Source organism: Papio anubis, chromosome 15 (assembly GCF_008728515.1).
Source record: "Papio anubis isolate 15944 chromosome 15, Panubis1.0, whole genome shotgun sequence".
Classification (NCBI taxonomy): Eukaryota; Metazoa; Chordata; class Mammalia; order Primates; family Cercopithecidae; genus Papio; species Papio anubis.
The window spans coordinates 11825566-11842554 of NC_044990.1; the positions used below are offsets into that span (position 1 = coordinate 11825566).

The 16989-nt window shown below is 41.8% G+C and overlaps 1 long non-coding RNA gene across 1 annotated transcript in view; it reads left to right on the plus strand.

Moving 5' to 3' along the window:
- Window positions 1–16989, plus strand: part of LOC103879153 — a 49633-nt gene that overhangs the window by 15600 nt on the left and 17044 nt on the right. The window contains exon 2 of the long non-coding RNA XR_002518281.2: window positions 10085–10318. This is a non-coding gene — a long non-coding RNA (uncharacterized LOC103879153). The remainder of the gene's footprint in view (window positions 1–10084; window positions 10319–16989) is intronic.

Genomic DNA, 16989 nt, shown 5'->3' on the forward strand with positions numbered 1-16989 from the left:
GGAGATGTGTGTGCAGGAAAAGGATTCAGGAGCATTCTTAGGATGGATGTCTGTGGGGAAAGGCAAGGAAGCAGGATCGGGAAGAGGGAGAATTGGGGCAGCAATGAAGTCACAAGATCTCAGCCCACCTCACAGGGAGCACTAAAGTTGGGATGGCCTTTCCGAGTTGTCCCCCAGGTGGATGTGTCGTTGAACGCAGGCTTCCCTGGGTGTGATCTTGGGTGAGGCAGCTGTCTTTAGCCAAAGTCATTCTTGAAGATGGTGACAGCTAAGAGCTATTATCAGACAATCTTCCTAACAGCTGGGTGAATGAATCCTTCATCCTCAGGCAGGGGCCCTTGGTAGGCAGCACAGTCTCCACGACAGCTCACATTTTGCCCCTCTTAGAGCCTTTTCCTCCATCTGGGTCCTGGGAAGAAGTCCTTTAGCTCTCTAGTGCATCTCTTCTCCTGGGGAAAACTTAGAACAGGAATGTTGGTGGAGGGAGCCACAGTCGCCACTGCTGTAGTTTGACTTGAGGCTACAACTGCCTCATCATCTCCCTCCTCTATTTCTCATTCTGGATTCCCCCCTGCTTGTGCTTACTCAGTGGAGAGACCCAGACACTCATCCCTGAGCTATGCAAGCACTTGTTTGCATTCACTTCTAAGGCCATGGCTGTTGCACTTGTCCATGTACTGTACGATTGACCAGGATTGGGGAGACCCAGTAGATTCACCTGGGTACCAAACATATTTCTTCTTGCTCCTATTTGTAACAGCAACTCGACTTCCTCCTGATGATCAAGGTCTATTGTTTCTGTCAGAATGGAGATCTTCTTCTTGTCTGCTGGTCCCTTGGCATAAGGAGCCTGAGTGCCCAGTGGCAGCCATAGCTGAAAGTTCAGTGGGCTTCCTGCTGTGTCCATCAGCAGTTGTGTCCCCCTTTGACAGCCAGAAACTATTAACTATGGAGCTTAGAGGTACAGGGACCAGAGGCAAAACTTTTCTGCAAGATGATAAGTTGGGCCATTCCTGCTCCCACCTGTTGTTTCCTGGACCCACGTGCTATATGCTGCTCATTGGCTTAGCATGCAAACTGTGTGTTGCAGGGTGCACCCTGTCCGTGCAGGGCATCACATCCTCATTGGCTCCTCATTTGTGCTTTGGAAGATATTTCTGTCCATCTGTTAAGCCAGCAGCTTCAGGGCCGGAGGGATGTGAGATACCAGTGGGTCTCATGGTCATGGGGCTGCTATCTCACCTCCTGTGCTATAAAGTAAGGCTCTTGATGCTATGTGGGTGCAACGTTACATGGGATGTAAGAATGTGGATCAAACACTCTGGAGTCTTCAGGTAGTAGTGCTGGCTAGGGCGCTGCAAGCAAGAAAGGCAAGTCCATATCAGAATGTCGTCAGTTCTGCTGAAATGAATTGCCACCACTTCCAGCATAAAAGGGGCCCCATATGGCCATTTTGCTACCAAGCGCCTCGTTGGTTTCCTTGAGGGAAGTTGCCGTATTGGAGCCTGGTGTTGATTTGTGTTGATTTGGGTTTCCTTCAGCACGGGCAGTAGCCACATCCGTCTTGGTGAGAGGGAGGCCGTGCTGTTGAGGCCTTGCCTGACCTCTATCCCTGCCCTTTGGCTACCTCATTCATGTGACTATTGGGTTAGCACAATAAATAAATACTTACAACTTTCCTCAGTTTAAATTTCAAATATGGTAAATATTTATAAATATAATTCACATGGTCAAAAACTCTTGAGTCCACATTTTTTTTAAGAGTAAAAAGGGGTCCTGAGACTAAAATATTGGAGAAGCACTGTCCTAGGCCAGTCACTGTGCTTCTGGTTGGTCAGAACTACCGGGCGTTGTGTCCATCCCTCACCGTGGGCTGGGGATGGGGAAAGGGCAGGCCTCTTTGAAACTCTATAGCCTATGAACAGGGGACAAGTGGCTCACAAAAGAAAACCCAGGAGCTACTGTCAGCAAAGTGGGGATCCATACTCCAACAAAAAGACAAAGAAACCAAAAAATCAAACAACAGGTGTCTACCACATTAAGGGACTTAGTTTCATTGTTTCTTGAACCCCCAGGGCTTGGTATCATGTAGAATAAATACTATTTGTTTAATAACTGAATGAATGACTGAATGAATGAATGAACACATAAACAAAGGCTGGGAGATGACTCAGATAACTGCTTGAGTTCCTTCTAACCCCATATTCTGAAGGGCGTGCATGCATGCATGTGTGTGTGTGTGTGTGTGTGTGTGTGTGTGTCTGTGTGTGGACATTAAATAGGTAGGTAATCATGACTACAGGGTTGGCATTTTTGAAGCCCCCACGGCCAAAGGGTCAGACCAGAGCCCAACCAGGAACCTAGAACAACCTGGCCAGTGGAGGCGGCAGGAGTGGCCACAGTTCACACCCCCCTGCCCTAGGAGGACACTGGGAAACCAGGTGGAGCTCTGAAGAGGTGGCCCACAAGTTCAGAGGTAAGAGGCAATTGATTATGCTATTTAGAAATGACATGGCAAGTTCACGGACAGTGAGCTACCAGTATGCATGTTTGGAAGCAGTTGTCATTTGGAAGTGACCAGGTATGCCGTCTGTGTATCTGAATATGAGAGATACCCATTTAAGGAGGAATTTAGAGAGACTCAGAAAAGAGTGCAACTAATAGAGCTATGCAGGTCTGGGTGGCTGCCAAACAGCTATGGGGGACTGGGGGAGTGACAGAAGTACTTTTAACAAATAATTATGGCTGGGTGCAGGGGCTCACGCCTGTAATCCCAGCACTTTGGGAGGCTGAGGTGGGAGGATCACCTGAGGTCAGGAGTTTGAGACCAACCTGGCCAATGTGCTGAAACCCCGTCTCTACTAAACATACAAAAATTAGCCAGGCGTGGTGGTGTGCGCCTGTAGTCCCAGCTACTACTAGGGAGGCTGAAGCAGGAGAATTGCTTGAACTTGAGAGGCGGAGGTTGTAGTGAGCCAAGATTGCACCACTGTACTCCAGCCTCGGCGACAGAGCAAGACACCCTCTCAAAAAACAAACAAATCTTGCACTGTGGGTGCCCAAGACAGAGACACTGCTGAAGAGAGTCAGAACATTCTGCTGGGCCAGGAAGGCTGACATGGGATTGCTGCTCACATCCCAGACAGGGTGCCCCATGCTGCCTGGCTTGCTGGTGCTGCTGCTGAAACTCCCAGCAGGCCCAGCACAACCTGCGCTCATATCCTCCTTCTTTCTGTGAGAGAAGATCGCATGACTTTGGGGTTTCCAGGTGTCTAAAGTTGAAGTGTGTGAAATTGAGTATCGCTAGCAGCCCAACAAGATGTGAAATTCTAGTAGGGATTTCCCTGCCCAATAGAGATGGACCAACTCCGCTCACGTGTAGGGATGGCCCATGTTATAGCTGAACCCAGGAGAGGGCAGGAGGCGAGGTCTCCTGGGCTGCTCTGTGATGGAATGTGATGTCTGAATTCGGCACGGCTTCCCCATCTGGGGAGGAGCGGAGCTGGATAACTGGCAGGTGCAGCGAGGTGAAGATGAGATTTCTCACCTTGATCTGTCCTCAGAGAACAAGCGTTTATCAGTTGAGATGATGAGGGCATACATACAGATACACGGGCTCACAAAGGGAAACTATCCAGGAGACGAGCACCTCGGTGAGAGGGATAACTGCTTGGGAGACAAGGTCTTTAAACTAGAATTTAGATTAGAAATATTTCCTCTATATGCTGAAGTTATCTGCCCAGGGAAAGAACGTCTTTCTTTAGAACGAGTGGACAGCTTTTTGCTTGGTGGGGGGGAGGGTACATCTGCTTATTTTAAAAGGTAGTAAAAGTTCACAATCTATAGCACAGATGTTTAGGGATGAGGAAAGTGGATACCAATGGAACAGAATTACATGAACACAAGGCTGATGGCAGGAGTGGCACAGCAACAGGACACGGAAGGAGACAGAGACTGAGCAAAAAAAATCAGATGTAGGCTGTCAGGCATGCACTCGTTAGCTGTACCAGGATGGAACAGACATCAGGGTGTGGAGAGGGTAATGGGTTAAGTAATCGAAACAGGGCTGTGTGGCATGTGAAGAAATAAATGAGCAGCAATTGATGACAGAGACAATAGTTGATATGGCCAATGGCCTCCTCTGGACGGATGAGTCTTTTGTGACCTCACATTTGATTCCTCCTCGTGAATGCGTGTGAGAGTGCTCTGTGAACAGCTTTTTACAGTCACTGGGAAGCAAAAGAGAGCTGCCAGGGCCCCTGGGGTGTTGCTGGTTGGGGCCTTACTCTATTTGTGGGCATTTTCAGCCCACAAGCACTCATTCTGCCATTAAAATCTAGTTAAGGGAGTGCAGACACAGGTAAGAAGATAACTGCAATATAAGGCAGGAAGTGGTAGATGCCAAATGAGAGGTCTAAGTGATGGATTCTGACAGATTCCGTGGTGGGAAGAGACCATTGTGGGCAATTCAGCTCAACACAGGAATCCAAAATTGGCTTCCAGATGCAGAGGGAAATTGCACAAAAAGATACCTCAGAAGACAGATCTGGTTGCATATTAAAACATGAATGAAGGGGAGGAGAGACTAGAAATTGAGAGGTGCTTGCAAAATGCCTGACAGAAGGCGGAGAGGGCCTGTCTTCTAGCGGTAACTGTGGGGTTGCAAACTAGGAAACAGATGGAAGAGTCCACAGAACTTGGTGGCTGATGGCATATGGAGATCAGGAAAGAAGGAGGAATCAAAGATGACTGTAAGCCTAGGAGACAGAGAGGGAAATACGTTTCTTGGCAGGAATAGATGCTGGCTTTGAAAATAAAGCAATGAACTTGAGATGTGGCAAGTTCAAGATGACAGGAGGTATTCCATGAGGAACATCTGGCAGGCATTTGGTGGTGGGTTCTGGTGACATTTCAGAGCTGAGTGGTTGACTTGGGAGTCCTCAACATAGCAGCCATTGTCATTGGAAATTGAGAGCTGATGTGTTCCCTGTGGGAGGTGGTGTGTAGAGAGACATGGCTAGGAACATTCGAGGGGCATGCATAAAGCAAGTCTCAAATCAAGAAATAAACACAAAGAAGGCACACAAAAAGAGCGAGGCAGAGAAATGGAATAGTATGTTACAAAAAACCAAGGCAGGAGAGTTTCAAGCAGGAATGGGTGGGCAATGTAGTGAATTGCTACAAATAGAGTCAAGAGAACCAGGACAAAATAGTTCTTAACTTTCCAGGTACAGCATTTACTCTATTTTTCATTTATGTGTTATTTTTAGAGCAGTTGTGGGTTCACAGTAAAATTGAGAGGAAGGCATAGAGATATCTCATGTACCTGCACACCTGCCCCGCACCTGCACAGCCTTCACATTATCAACATTCCCCCCACCATCATTCATCCCAACTGATGAACTTACATTGGCACATCATCACCCAAAGTCCATAGTTTACATTTGGATCCACTCTTGTACATTGTATGTTTTTTTGTTTCGTTTTGTTTTGTTTTTTGACAGGGTCTTTGTTGCCCAGGCTGGAGTGCAGTGGTGCGATCACAGCTCACTGTAACCTCAAACTCCTGGGTTCAAGAGATCTTTCTCTCTCAGCCTCCTGAGAGTAGGTAGGACTGCAGGCATGCACCACCCTGCCTGGAAAATGTTTAAAAAATGTTTTGTAGAGATAGGGTCTTGCTGTGTTGCCCAGGCTGGCCTTGAACTCCTGGCATTAAGCAATCCTCCTGCTGAGGATTACAGGTGTGAGCCACTGTGCCCGGCCATTTTATGGTTTTTTGACAAATGCATAATGACATACATTCACCATTATAGTATCATACACCGTAATTTCCCTGCCTTCCAGATCCTCTGTGCTTTACCTATTTATCCACCACTCCCCGTTAATCCCTGGAAACCAATGTTGTTTTTTTTTGTTTTTTTTGTTTTTTTTTGTTTTTTTAACTGTATCCCTAGTTTTGCCTTTCCCGGAATGTCATATGGTTGGAATATGTAGCCTTTTCAGACTGGCTTCTTTCATTTAGTAATATGTATGAAATTTAAGGTTTCTCCATGTCTTTTCTTGGCTTGATAGTTCATTTCTTTTTAGTACTGAATAATATCCCGTTGTCTGAATGGACCACAGCTTATGTATCCATTCGCTGGCTGAAAGACATGCTGGTTGCCTTCCAAGAATATTATGAATAAAGCTGCTATAAATATCCATGTGCAGGTTAAAATTTTCTTATTGAGGTAAAATGCACATAACATAAAATTTACCATTTTAACCATTTTTAAGTATACAGTTCAGTGGTATTAAATACATTCTTGTTGTGCAAAGATCACTGCCATCAGTCTCCAGAACGCTTTTCATTTTGTAAAACTGAAACTCTGTATCTATTAAACAATAATTCCCCATTCCCTACTCCTAGTCCCTGGAAACTACCATTCTTCCTTCCCCCTCCCCTCCCCCTCCCCCTTCCCCTTCTTCTTCTTCTCCTCCTCCTCCTCTTCCTCCTCCTTCTCCTTCTCCTTCTCCTCTCTTTAGCATGACTTATTCCTTGACAAGAGACTCTGCTTTCAATCCTTTGGATGTATTTACCTACAAGTGAAATGGCTGGATCACATGGTATTCCATGTGCAGGTTTTTGTGTGGACACAAGTTTTGAACTCATTTGGAAAAATACCACTGAGCACAACTGCTCAATCATGTGTTGAGTATATTTTGCAGTAAGCAACTGCCCAACTGTGTTCTGAAGTGGCTGTACCATTTTGCAGTGCCACCAACAATGAACAAGAGTTGTTGTTGTCCCACATCCTCACCAGCATTTGTTGTTGTCAGTGGTTTGGATTTTCACCATTTTAACAGTTGTGTAGTGTATCTTGTTGTTTTAATTTGCAATTCCCTAATGGCATAAGATGTTGAGCATCTTTTCAAATGATTATTTGCCATCTATACAGCTTTGGTGAGATGTCTGTTCAGATCTTTTGCCCATTTTTAAGTTAGATTGTTTTGTTATTGTAAGAATTTTAAGAGTTCTTATATTCTGGATGACGGTTCTTTATCATATAAGCCTTTTGCAAATATTTTCTCTTAGTCTATCACTTGTCGTCTCATTCTTTTGACAGTATCTTTCACAGGACAGAAGATCTTAATTTTAATGAAGTCCAGATCATTTGTTATTTCTTTCATAGAACATACCTTTGGTGTTATATCTGAAGAGTTATTGCCATATTCGAAGCCATCTACATTTTCTCCTATGTTTTCTTCAGACATTTTATAGTTTTAAATTTTACATTTATGTCTGTGATCCATTTTGAGTTAATTATGGTGAAGAGTATAAGGTCTGTGTCTAGATTTATTTTTTGCATGTGGATGTCCAGTTATTCCAGTACTATTACTTGAAAAGACTGTGTTTACTCCATTGTATGGCCTTTACTCCTTTGTGAAAGATTGGTTAACTCTCTTTGTGTAAGTATATTTCTGGGATCTCTATTCTTTTCAATTAATATATTTGTCTGTTCTTTTGCCAATACCACACTTTCTTGATTACTGTCTTGATTACGTTACAGAAAGTACTAAAGTCAGGTAGTGTCGGTCCTCTGAATTTGTTCTACTGTTTTAATATTGTGTTGGCTATTCTGGGTCTTTTTCTTTTCCATATAAACTTTAGAATTAATTTGTCAATATCCACAAAATAACTTGCTGGGATATTGATTGGTATTACATTGAATCTATAGATCAATCTGGGAAAAAACTGACTTCTTGACGATATGGTGCCTTCTTATCCATCCATATGGAATATTTCTCCATTTATTTAGTTGTTTGATTTCTTTCATTAGCATTTTGTAAGTTTTCTCATATAGATCTTGAACATATTTAGATTTATACCTAAGTATTTCAGTATATATTTTATTTTTGTGGGTGCTGATGTAAATGGTATTGCACTTTAAATATCAAATTCTACTATTTTATTGTATTTTAATTTCAGTTTCCACTTTGTAGGAAAGCAATTGACTTGTATAATAACCTTGTATCCTGCAACCTTGCTGTAAGTGTTTATTATTTTGTATTATTTCAGATTTTCTACATAGGTAATCATGTCATCTGTGAACAAAGATAGTTTTATTTCTTCCTTTACAAGCAGTATACCTTTTATTTGCTTAGTATGGTGTTGAAAAGGAATGATGAGAAGAGACATTCTTGCCTTGCTTCTGATTTTAGCACTAGTTTCTCATAATTGAGTATGAAGTTGACTGCAGGTTTTTTTGTGAATGCCCTTTATCAGGTTGAGAGAGTTCCCCTATATTCCTAGTTTGCTTAGAGTTTTAATCATGAGTGGATGTTGGATTTTTTCAAATGCTTTTTCTGCATCTATTGATATAAAGTATGAAATATATATGTATATGTACTTATTACTATAACAATATTTTACTGATATAACAACCATATGATTCGTCTTTTTTAGCTTGCTGATTTGGTGGATTACATTAATTTTCAAATGTTGAACCAGTCTTGCATACTTGGAATAAATCCCATTTGGTCATGATGTATAATTTTTTTAATGCATTGTTGGAATTCAATTTGCCAGTAATTTGTTGAGGATTTCTGCATCTATGTTCATGAGAGATAATAGTCTGTAGTTTTCTTTCCTTATAATGTCTTTGTCTGGTTTTGGTATTGGGGTAATTCTGGCCTCACAGAATGAGTTAGGAAGTACTGCTTGTGCTTTTGTATTCTGAAAGACATTGCAGAGAACTGAAATACTTTTTTCCTTAAATGTTTGATAGAATTCATCAGTGAGCCTATCTGGGCCTGGAGCTGCCTATTTTAGAAGATTATTAATTACTGATTCAATTTCTTTAGTAGATATTGGTTTATCCAGATTGTCTATTTCTTCTTGTGTGAATTTTGATGAATTGTTTTTCCGGAATTGGTTCATCTAGGTTACCAAATTTGTGGGCATAGAGCTGTTCATAATATTCCTTTTCTATCCTTTTAATGTCCATGGAGTCTGTAATGATGTCTCCTATTTCATTTCTGATGGTAGTAATTTGTATCCTCTTTCTCTTTTTTTTAAATTAGTCTGGTCAAAGCCTTATCCATTTTACAGATCTTTTCAAAGAATCAGCTTTTGGTTTTGTTTATTTTCTCTATTGATTTCCTGTTTTCAATTTCATTGATTTCTGCTTTAGTTTTATTATTATTTTTCCTTGTGCTTGCTTTAGATTTAATTTGCTCTTCTTTTTCTTGTTTCTTATGGTGGCAGCTTATATTATTGATGTCAGATATTTCTTCTTCTTTTTTTTTGAAATTTCTTCTTTTTTAATGTATGTGTTCAATGCTATAAATTTCTTACTGGGCACTACTTTTCCTCCATCTTATACATTTTGAAAAGTTGTATTTTTATTTGAATTTAGTTCAAATATTTTAGGCTGGGTATGGTGGCTCACGCCTGTAATCCAGCATTTGGGAGGCTGGGGTGGGTGGATCACTTGAAGCCAGGAGTTCAAGACCAGCCTGGCCAACATGGTGAAACCCCAAATCTACTAAAAACACAAAAAATTAGCCGGCTGTGGTGGCTTGCACCTGTAGTCCCAGCTATTTGGGAGGCTGAGGCATGAGAATCACTTGAACCCAGGAGGTGGAGATTGCAGTGAGCAGAGATTATACCACCTTGCTCCAGCCTGGGCAACAGAGTGAGACTATGTCCAAAAACATATATATATAAATAAATGAATAAACAAAATATTTTAAAGCTAATCTTGAGATTTCTTCTTTAATTCATGTGTTTTTAAGAAGTGTGTTATTTACTGTCCAAGTATTTGGAGATTTACTAGCTATCTTTTATTGATTTCTAGTTTGATTGTCACTGTGGTCTGAGAACACACATTATATCATTTCTAATTTTTAAATTTGTTAAAGTGTTCTTTATGGCCTAGAATGTGGTCATATAGATTTTCCTCGACATGAGGATCTGTTGTTTAGTGTAACCACTTTCACACATTATCTTAGCTAGATCTTCTGGATAACTTGTTTCGGCTTCTACACCAGCACTTGCTGATCTACCTTCCACTTTTTTCCATGCTTTTAATTTTTTTTTCAGAAAAGGTTCTTGAAGAAAGTGAAAAGCGCTACTCCACTGAACACACACAAATAAGGAAGTACAACAGCCGTATTGCTGATATGGAGAAAGTTTGAGTGGTCTGCGTAGAGGATGAAACCAGCCACGACATTCCCCTAAGCCAAGACCTAACCCAGGGCAAGGTCCCAACTCTTCAGTTCTGTGAAGGTTGAGAGAAGGGGGAAGCTGCAGAAGAAAAGTTGGAAGCTAGCAGAGGTTGGTTCATGAGGCTTAGGGAAGTAAACCATCTCCATAACATAAAAGTGCAAGGTTGGCTGGGTGTGGTGGCTTGTGCCTGTAATCCCAGTTTGTGCCTGTAATCCCAGGATCTGAGGTGGGAGGATCACTTGAGCCAGCAGTTTGAGACCAGCTTAGGCAACATAATGAGACCCTATCTCTAAAATTTTTTTTTAGTTAGCCAGAAATGTTGGTGCACACCTGTAGTCCCAGTTACTCAGGAGGCTAAGGCAGGAGGATAGCTTTGAGCCTAGGAGCAATGGCGATGAGCAGGTGGAAATCAGTAAGTTCTGGAAGAAGACTACAGATCCCCCACCCATTTGTCTGGGTGGTGTTCCCTGCCCTAAACCCTGGGCAGAAGACACAAAAGAAAGAAAGGAACAGTGGAAGGAAGATAAAGCAAAGGTCTTAAGAAATGCTGACAGCAAAAAATGGTGTCTTCCCAAATGGCCTGTTCACAGTGAGCTAGGACTAATAAGAGAAGCATTTTTTTAAACCAACATTTTTTTCCTTATTGTAACAAAATCGGTTACATAGGAACATTGAGAGGTTATTTCTCTGTCTAGGAAACTTTGGACAATATCTACCAGTGCTCAAAGTCAGGCATTACACTTTTAAAATTAGGGTATGTCAGTATTATTCTACAGGTTGCTGTCAAAGGACAAAATGATCACAAATTTAGAGATTTCAACTGGCTTCACTGCAATTCTACAATCAGGCAATACTTCATCCCATCAAATAGAACGAGTTCTGATGAGCTGAGCAGAGATTGACTTTATTGACAGAGGAGAGCTGAAGAAAGCAGAAGCCAAGAACAAAGAATAAAAGAATATATGAGTCCTTTCAAAGTTAGTTTTCTTGGAAGGTGGGGAACAGAGACACAGAAGAATAGAAAAGTAACTGATTAGTTAACCTCAGGCTACTTCAGGCTACCTTTTTTGTATAAGGATTAAAGCAGAGAAACTTCATAATCATGCTGATTGAAGCTGTAAACTGGTCTGTTTGGGACATTCTCTCTGTCTCTCTCTCTCTGTCTTGCTCTCACATTCGCTTCCTCAGAAGGTCAGGAAGATCAGTGAGTTTGGGTTTGGTGACATGGAACTTTGGCCAGGGTGACTTCATTTTGATGGAGTCTAGTCTACTGGGGCCTAGTGCTGGAGTTTAGCCTGAAACACTGGCCTCCTGCAATTTTTATTTAGCATTGCAAATATAGATAATGCAGACTGTTTGGCATATTCTGATGCATGGACAGTAATTTAAGCTTTAGGTTTATGTAATAATCATGATATTTTATGGAAATAGAGGAATGGTATCACATGTTGCAGTTTTTCCCAAATGGGAGTCAGAGTTCTCCAGGAAAGGGGTCGGAGACTGCCCTTCTGAGCAGGACAAACCTTCGCGCCCAGCTCCCCGCAAGAGCCCTCCCAGCGCATTCTCAGTGTCTGAGCCTTCTTCCCATGGTCTTAGGCAGCCGCCACTTGCTCTTCCTGGTAGCCGGTCCGTAGCCATCTTTCCAGGGAGCTTTGGGGGAGGGATAACGGTGATGAGAAAGGCATGTCAGCATTGTACGCCAGCCGGCAGACGAGGCGGACTCTCTGTGGCTACCATGAGCCTCTCGAGGAGAAATTAAGTGGCCACAGCTGGGAGAAGGGTTTGGTCACGTACTCCCACCTTGTTAACTACCACGAGGTTTGTTAACTGCCATAAGACTTTCTTCCTACTGTTAGGCAGAAACTCCTTTTTTTCTCTATCTCTCTCTTTTTTTTGAGATAGAATCTGGCTCTGTCGCCCAGGCTGGAGTGCAGTGGGACGATCTCAGTTCGCTGCAACCTCTGCCTTCTGGGTTCAAGCGATTTCCTGCTTCAGCCTCCCGAGTAGTTGGAATTACAGGTGTGCCACCACACCTGGCTAATTTTTTGTATTTTTGGGGTTTCACCATGTTGGCCAGGCTGGTCTCGAACTCCTGGCCTCAAGTGATCTGCCGGCCTCAGCCTCCGAAAGTGTTGGGATTACAGGCGTGAGCCACTGGGCCTGGTCCCTACAGCTAGGCGGAAACCCCTTCTAGGAAAACATTGCCTAACTGACACCCCTACCTTAGGCGTCCTGCCAGCAGCACCGATTGGGCAGGAGAACGCTCTTACAAATATTCTTTCCTGTAAGCAGCTATAGACCCTAAGCTGGTTCCGGCCAGCTTACAGACTGCGTAAAGGGTCTTTGCATACTGTAGTTCACCTTCTGACATAAATGAGCAGAATTCCTCCTCATTTTAATATTAAAAGCCTGCCCCCAAGTGAACATGAAATATATGATACATACATGTTAACTCACTGTGCATGCTTTACTTTCTCCATAAATATTCATAGGCATTTCCCAAACCTGATAAATATGCATGTAAGACAGACCCTGGAAGGCTGAAATGCCACTGTTTTCTTCTCTTTGGAGAAGTGTTTTTGATTTTCCTGGAAGCTACGTTTCCCTAATCTGCAGGCTGTGACTCAGAAAATACATTTTTTTCTTTTTTCCTTCCTCCGTTGATCTCATGGTCATTTGTTAACAGGTAGATGTAGTGGCTGAGAGTGTGAGCTCCTGTTCTCCTAGTTAAAATGGAGAACAAATTCCCCTTTGTTCTTTTCTTGTGTTTTGTGATCTTGATTACACTACTTATGGTCTGTATTTCCCTATCTCCTTAGGTGGTGAGGTTTCAGAGTGCAAAATTCTGTCTAATTGGCCTTTCCATCTCCTACAGGCTCAGCACATACCTATTATAGATTGGGTGCTCCACAAGCATTTGATGGAATTGAAATCAAATGAAATAATGATGCTGAAAAGAAATGGGTGTTCAATGTGTGAGGCAGCACTGAATAATGGTTAAGAACTTAGGCTTTCCGGTAAGACCAGCGCAGTCTCCAGAATTTCCACACTGCATGGGTTTAGGAGGGGCTGTCTATGTGGGAGGGAGAACAAAGGCATTTGTCTTAAAGCTTCATTTGCATAGAAATCCTTTGTTTTGACTAAATCCAACAGCCTCCTGAAAGTAATTCTTAACACTATCTTTGCTACAGACGGCTAAGGATTAAAATAACCTCTCCAACTTAAGTTTCCACATACGCAAAATAGATAATAATAAAGTAATAATACGGACCCCATTCGGGTGTTGTGAGGATCACTGGGATAGTGTGTGTTAAGTATTATTTGGTCTACCACACTAAGTATTCAATAAAAAACTATTGTTATTATTACTATGATATTTTAAGTTGGTTGTATTCATAACATGTTAGAATGTTAGAAGGGAACTCAGAAACAGCAAAAACACAGGCTTTGGAGTCCACAGACCTAAGTGGAAATCCTGTCTCCACCCCTTCCTAGCAGCGTGACTCTGGGTACATTGCTCATCCAGTAACACCTTGGTATGTGAGAACCACCTGGACTTGCTAAAATCGTATTCCAGGGCCCCACCCTAGATATTCTGATTGAGCTGTTTTATGGTGAGGCCCAGAGAACTGCATTTTACGAGTTTTCCAGGTGATTCGGATTCATGAACTCTATGAACCATAGTTTGTGAAATGTTGACTTAATCTCTTGAAGTCTCAGAGTTTTTTTTTTCCCCCCCATAAAATGGAGCAGCGATACCTGCTTCATGGTTTTGGATGGAAAATACCTGGCCCCAAATCTGGCTTATTGCAGGGAATCTGGCTTCCTGTGCTTAGAAGCTTTGGCTGTCTTCCTTCTAGATATGGTCTCTTCAACTATTTCATTCAACCATGTGCAGCCAGTGTCACAGAAGAGACCCAAGTCTGTGTTAGAAGTTGATAGAATTCAGGCAGCAAGTCAAAGACCAGCAAACATTAAGGAGTACAAAGTGTTTGTGACATAGATCAGATGTATTTTGCATAATATACCTCTGTAATAGAATGGGTTCCCCTTGCCCCCTGCAAATCAGCCATGTATGGAACTAAAAAAATTCCACTCTGATGAGCACATTTCCCTGCTTTCAAATGCCAGAAACCATGTGAACAGTGAACAAGGAAGGCCTGTACCGTCACCATCACCAGACAACAGTTTCATAAAGAACTCCACAAATTTGACTTCTTGCCTGCCTCTGATTCTTTAATGGAATATTAGGAGAAAATTAACAGAGTCTGATGACCTCAGAGGACTTTTGAGGGGAAGGCTAAGTCCATGCTGGACTGAGTCAGCTACGTAGAAAATGAAACTTCAGTTTGCCCACAGCCTGCTGCTTTTAAGGTTCTTATTTGCTACACGTGTGCTTGATCCACCCATCCCTCTTAGCTGATGTTTGCTGCTGCTGTTGCTACAGAATGGGAGCTTTGAAGCCCTGCTTCCTATAATAAGCTAGATGAGCTCATTTGTTAATGTTTTTCCTTCCTGTTATACTTTTCAGTATGTTAGGCTGCTATTTAACATTGAATTGTCACAATCTGTGGCATTATATAATGATATAATTTCTTTGCTGTGTAATTGGTAAAGAACTTTGTGATGATTCTGATGGGAGGGAGATAAAAACTATCAAGAAACATAAGGCTGTGAGTATATAAATGCAAAAATAGCCAATTCCATCAACTCTTCCCAGAATGAGTCGGGCAAAAAACATTAAGTTTCCTTTTTGGCTTTTTTTCTTCTGTGCAAGGAAAATATTTTAAACTGAATTTTCTCCCTTTTCATCCATTGTTTGTGGACACAGGATATAGAGCAGCAGGGGAGAAGCCAAAAAATCTGCTGAAAGCTGGTTCTGTTTAACAGATTAGATTCAAATTTGTTTTTAAGAAGAACGAATTTGTAATGTTTTATTCAGGCACAGCAAAGGCAATATAATCAGAGTGAAATCTGCCTTGAAGAAAGAATTTTTGTAATTATAAACTCCCAAATAAAGATTTGAAACAGAATCTGATTTGCCTATCGATGGGTAGCTTTTCTTAGTTTTAATTTATCTGTACGCTCACTCATTCATTCAGCAAACACTGGCTGCTGCCCTCTGTGCTAGACACTGGGAAAAGGGAGGTAAAATAATTTGTGCCCTCTGAAAGGAGTGCTCCGATACTCCTCTTAGTAGCTCCCATGAAATCCCCAGTGTGCTCCATCAAAACACGTTTTCTATTTGATTGAAACTACTTATTCAACAAACTTTCATTTATTTATTTTTTATTTCAGTAGCTTTAGGGGTACAAGTGATTTTTAATTACATGGATGAATTGCATAGTGGTGAAGTCTGAAAGTTTAGTGCACCCATCACAGGAGTAGTGTATATTGCATCCAATATGTAGCTTTTTATCCCTCTCTGCTCTGAGTCTCAATGCCCATTATACTACTCTGTATGCCTTTGCATACCCAGAGCTTAGCTCCCACCTATAAGTGAGAACATACAGTGTTCCAACAAATATTTGTCAAGCAATTCCTCTGTGTGAAGCACAGGACTACATGGTCCCCGCCTACCCCGTAGGGCTGTTGTGGGGATTAAGGAATAAGGATCGAAGTGCTTGACACCACACCTGGGCCTAGAAGGTATTTAACAGGTGTCTGATGAATGACTTCATAGCCAGTAGGAAACTGTTGCTAGGAAGAGACTGCTAGTGACCCTGTGATCGTGACCTTCAGTAGGAGGAGGTGGTGGAGAAGGACCAAAACTTCCAGCATCTTTTGGCAGCAGTAATTCTGCACCTTTCCTGTAGTCACACTTTTTGAACTTCTGGTCTACCTACTTTTGCTTAGGTTTCTCTTTTTGGCCTCAGCCACTTTGTGACTCCCTTCTTTCCTTCCTCCCTCCCTCCTTTCTCTTTCTTTCTATCATTTTCATTCTGCACAGACTGTGTTCATAAAACTTGAGCAATATTTTATCCCACCAAATGTGTTCAAGGTGATAGAAGATTTGGCTGCTCAGGGGGACCCATCAGGAGTGCCAAATCATTGACCTGTATGAGCCAGAGCAGTGGGCCAGGCTCAGTCCGTACAGGTTGGGCCAACCTGAGGATGATAAGAATGGCGTCTTTATTATAATTTGAAGTATATAGGTACACACACATGCCTTGCTGTACATTTCTACACATAAGTCTTATTCAAAGGAGGTTTTGATATTTCAAATTATGGAACAAAAATGCTGATTCTTCTGATAGGAATCCCAGAATATAGAATGAGTGAATGGAATATGTGGAGTGAAAGAAATGATGGGTTACTGATTCTTAGAAGAAAAATACATTGCTCAGCACTCATTAGGATATTTTAATTATATAGGATTACGGATGAAGGATATGATATATCTTCTGCAACTTAACGAAAACTGCAAAAAGGAAAGGGCCTTGTTTATTGTTTTTTAAAGAATTAATCCTTAAGCACATCTTTTGTCTTTGGCCTGGGGGCAGTGTCTCTCACAGGTCTGAGGACCATGTTGGCTTTTGCTCTCCATAAACCCTCACGGCCTCATCCAGTGCCTGGTGCCCAAAAAGTAACCAATATCCATCTATGGATGTAAAATACTCAGGAGTGTAGAAGTTACTTTGAAATACGGCATTCTGTAGCTCAAATTCTCTAAATAGAATTCTTGACCAAATGATAAAATAAAAAGTCAAAAGAACACATAGATAGCAAACCAGAACATGCATTAAGACATAACTTCCCAAATGAGATTTTAAACCATT